The sequence below is a fragment of the Cibotium barometz genome, chromosome 30, assembly GCF_041138505.1.
Source record: "Cibotium barometz isolate CiBa-2024 chromosome 30, ASM4113850v1, whole genome shotgun sequence".
NCBI lineage: Eukaryota > Viridiplantae > Streptophyta > Polypodiopsida > Cyatheales > Cibotiaceae > Cibotium > Cibotium barometz.
This window is the reverse complement of record NC_141075.1, coordinates 13,730,004-13,735,065: the sequence shown is the minus strand read 5'-3', so window position 1 is coordinate 13,735,065 and position 5,062 is coordinate 13,730,004. Positions and strand designations below refer to the sequence as shown.

General features: G+C 39.8%; 1 pseudogene; it reads left to right on the top strand.

The window, feature by feature from the left end:
- Nucleotides 1-2,852: 2,852 nt before the first annotated feature.
- Nucleotides 2,853-4,598, top strand: LOC147621187 (uncharacterized; annotated as a pseudogene).
- Nucleotides 4,599-5,062: the final 464 nt, after the last annotated feature.

Below are 5,062 nucleotides of genomic sequence, written 5' to 3'. Positions count from 1 at the left end.
CATTCACAATGGCTCATAATGATTAATGAGCAACATGGTTAAGCATAATGAAGAGAGATTAGTATTAAGCAAAATAAGATTAGCACACATGAGATTAGCATAATGACAAGGTAATGATGGATAATGAGAGCGTATCTCTTGCATTAGTGTGCCTCTTTAAATAGGCAAGTACAAAAGTGATTACAATGAGCTAATCAAGACTAGCTACAAATCAAAACCACAAATCTCTCCATGATTCTCTCCCATAGATTCCTCCTTGAATCTCTCCATAATCCACTATTCTCTCTCCCATGATTCTAGCTTTCCTAGATACAAGGTGGGCTGATTGTTGGCAACAAGTTTGACCACTTGTAGAAGTAGATTTTCTCTAGTAAATGACATCTTACTGAGCCAATGAATATAAATAACCTTTGATCAAGTAGAGACCATATGCCCCATTATCCCCTCAAGCTAAATACATGAGTATTTTGGTGCATATTTCAACATTGCTAATGCAAACCATAAGAACTTCAAGATTTAATGAGACCATATGCCCCATTATCCCCTCAAGCTAAATACATGAGCATTTTGGTGCATATTTCAACATTGCTAATGCAAACCATAAGAACTTCAAGATTTAATGAGATGAATCTAGCTATTCTATAGCTAATGGTATAGTAACACAAATCCTGAATATTATAAGAAATCAATTCCCCCCTTTGATGAGGCTACCCCCATAGCAAGAGGCCGAAAGGAGGTTAAAGCTTCCCAACCGCTTCCCAAGAGGCCAATACACAATGAAATACAAGAATCTTGCTTGAAAGTAGGTAAATGCAAGGTTTTCTAGTAATACATGAAAGAAAAGGCATGTTGCATGGTAAATTATAGCATAAAGACATGAAGGATGACATTAATGGGATTTCCTCATGGGATAGAAGCCCTTGCATAGTCATGGAATATTCTTGGCACCTCACAAAAACCTCTCCCTTTTGCTTCCTTTATTTTTAGAAGGTGAATTGGTACGTAGCTTCTATGGGACTACATGATGTAAAAGAACAACTACTACATTTGTGTGAAGATCTTGAAAGATCCTTCCAACTTTAGCCCTTTTACCTTTTATTGGCTAAACATTGTCTTTTCAATCATTAATACCTCTTCAACTACCTTAGAAGGGGTTGTGTCCCTTGGGCTTCCATTGTGCACCATTTACTTCCCTTTTTACTTTAACTTTAATGCCTATTAACCATTGCCTAGGTATTTTCTATTTGAAATCCTGTGAACCTTATTTATATGCAAACCTTATACATATAAATAATGTTTCCTGGTCTTACCTTGCAGTGCTTCCTCTCAGTCTCATAACAATTCCTGGGACCTCACAAAAACCTCTCCCTTTCGCAAGTTCCTTTATTTTTAGAAGGTGAATTGGTACGTACCTTGTATGGGACAACATGATGTGAAAGAACAACTACTACAGTTGTGTGAAGATCTTGAAAAGTCCTCACAACTACTACATGATGAAAAAGAAAGAAGAACTACTACTTTATGCAAAAAAAAACAACTACCACGTACAGTTGTGTGGGGATCTTTCTTTATGAAAGCTCTTGTATGGTAAGTTGAAGCAACTTGGATCTACTATTTCTTAGTAATGCATGTGCCTTATAACTGCAGGTCATGTCGCATTTGCTCTAGTGCTTTAGAAAAGGCGAGTTGCCTTAGTCCTACAACAAAATCAATTTTGGAAAAATGTCTTCAAGTTGATGGGAGAAAACATTTATCACTTGATAATTACATGAAGTAAATGCTTGTTCAAAATCACCATTTTCTGTTCTAAATCAATCCATGTGTGCTGAGTTAGGTTCACTCAAGGTTCACGCAAAGAAAGCTACGAATGGATAGCTACAGGATGTAAATGCTTGCTCATTTTTACCATTGCCCCTTTTGCCCATGGTGACTCGCTGATGAGAAGGTTCGCTAAAAAAAGTTTCTCTATCCTGAAACTATAGTGCTCGAGTGACATAAATGTTGGATAAATTGAGCTCCAAACTCTAGAGTGTAGACCCTCTAGTACTCTAGTCTCCTACCCATGGTGCTCTCCGGCAATATATATTCAGAGAAAACATTTTTGTCAACAAATCACAAAACTTAAAGCCTTGAATTTTGAAGGTTTTTCTTGAGAGTCTGGAGTTGTTTGATCTAAAATTCCAGATTTTAGAAATTTGAGAGAATAAAATTTACAAGAAAAAACAAAAAATGTTGCAAATCTAGTTTGCACGTTTTCTGTGAACAACAACAGTGCTCTTGTGATACAATGGTAGACCTCATACAAATGCGTGTACACAGATGGAGAGACACTGAGGAGAAACACAAATGACGAGCTAAGCAGCTCGACATTTATCATCATCCATATGGTTTACTGCATGGTGGCGAGCAGAGGATTTTTGATTGGGGGCGAGGTTACGTGAGGTGACAACTTGGGTTAACTGAACTGTGAGTGTGTTTGACGGTAAAGCGTCGAGTCACGAGTCACGAGTCACGAGTCACCACAGCGGCACCCGTGGAAGTTGAGTCTACGATGGAATCGTGGCGATATGTCGGCAGAGTCTGTCACATGCGTTGACTGCTGCCGAATCTTTCACACACAGTCTCTCACTCGAAGCAATATGCACAGGACCTCTCGCCTCGCCAAAGCCCACAGTCTAAGCTTCATCCGTCTCTCCCGCTTAGCTCGCACGCTTTGTTAGCTTCAGCTCAAGGTCGTCTCTCTAATATAAACGTAGCTCTCTACGTCTCTCTCTCTCTCTCGCTCTCTCTCTCTCTCTCTCTCTCTCTCTCTCTCTCCCCCCCCGCGCCTCTCTCTGCCAACACCCCAAGCTATGGGCCGAGCCCCCTGCTGTGAAAAAAAAGGCCTCAAGAGAGGCTCCTGGACCACTGAAGAGGATGAAAAGCTCACCTCTTACATCAGTGAAAATGGCCATGGCAGCTGGCGTGCCCTTCCTAAGAAAGCTGGTATGCTAGTATTGTATACGTAGTATGCTATCTTAATTGTAATTCTGTTAAATGGAACTAATCAACTTCATCTGTATGCGCCAGGCCTTCTGCGTTGTGGCAAAAGCTGTCGATTAAGGTGGACTAATTACCTTAGGCCGGATATTAAACGAGGAGAATTCTCTTCTACTGAAGAGAAAACTATCATGCAACTTCATGCCTTGCTTGGGAACAGGTGATCAACTGTCCTACAACTACTTCACTAAGCTAGACAATTAATGGTGTGTATGGTATGGAACAATTATATGCTGTGGTTTTGAGCCATATAATTTATGCTATTAATCATTTAGCTAATGTTTGATTTAATGCCTTGCAAATCAAAGGTAATCAACTGCTTTTTGCAGATGGTCTACTATCGCCACACACTTGCCCAAGAGGACAGATAATGAGATAAAGAACTACTGGAATACTCACTTGAAGAAGAGATTGCTCAAGATGGGCTTTGTCGACCCTGCTACACCACACAAGCCTAAGTCAAAGTGCACCAGCTGTAATAGCAGCCTTTTAGAGTCTCCAAACAATAGCAATAGTAGCCTGCAGTAAGCCACATGGTCCAATGGGAGAGTGTGAGGGTTCAAGCCGAAGCCCGCCTAATAAGAGAATCAAAGATGAGAGCTAAAGGGCTATGGCAACCTTCATCTTCATTGAAACTATGGAGCTCACAACAAGCTTCTTGTCATGCACGTTCTAAGCAAGATTATGGCGATCTTATGTCTTCTAATCAAGATTATGATTGCCTAATGACATTCCCCAAGGAACATTGTGGTGCAGGTCTCTTGGTTTCTTCTAAGCAAGATAAGGGCTCTTGTACTGCCATGGTCGAGCTCATGATGAGCACATTCAAAAATTGGGAGAAAACTTTGCAAGGTCAAGCTAGACGCATGTGGCCTGATTCATGGAGATTCGCTAATTTTAGTAGCAATGGGGAAGGTCGACAGGAGTCAAGCTGCTGCTGTTGCAGCTCACCATTATGTAAACTAAAACATGGCTTATCTGTCTCTAATACTCTATGCTCTCTCGACGGCCACTCATCAAACCAGGAATTGGCCTTCCATTATTCTCCATCAACCCAATCTACAAAGCTATTTTGGACTGATAATCTATTACCTAATGCCCATAGTCTTGTTGATTCCTCCAATGATGCTTTTGATCTTCTTCCCTCTACAAAGCCGTCTCAACTTGATGCTAGTCTCCAACCTATTTGTGACAAGCCGGTTAGTGCACAGATTAGCTTGTCAAGCCTACCTTGTTGCAAGATCTTGTTGCAAGATCTTCCTCAATCTAATGCATTAAGCATGAAGAGAGAGGATAATAATTTAGTTAGCAGTACCTGTGCATTGGCCTCTGTCATCAGTTCTAGCAGCTTGTTGGGTGACCTAGAGCTAATTTCAAATGAAACTTTTAGCACCCAAAGCTCCTTTGCTGCTAGTGGCAACGAGAACCGTGAAATTTGCTACAGTGCTCTGCAAAGTGAAGAATATGCTGATTTTTATATTTGCAACAATGTGCTTAAAGAGGTGGTGGAGTCCCCCATGCAAGAGCAAATCGAAGAGAATGAAAGTATGACAATATGAAACATAGCACAGTGATCTATCTACATATGAATGAAATCAAGTCCATAGATTTGAGCTACTATGCATTACTAACACGATGTGAAGAAATTTGTTTTTTTGGGATGTTTTCTTTATAGAGAGCCATTAATTTGCATCCGAAGCAATGACACATGATGGAGAAGGCTCAAGTTTTGGTTCCATTAGGAACTTATTCACTGCCACCCACAAGGAACCTCGAATCCAAGAAGACAACACCTTTAAATGTTGCCCATTTCAAAAATTGGAGGCCAAATTTTAAATCTTGCAATTTAGAATTTTTCTTAAGGTTACAAGATTTTATTTATTGTTTGGAGAATGCTTTTTGAATAAATACATGTAACATACCTTCGAGATTAACCAAGTTATGATTAAAGATAATCCTAAGTTTTGGATGCTATATATTTCAGTAATGAATTCCAGCAAGTTTTCAATGGTTTTTCAGAAGT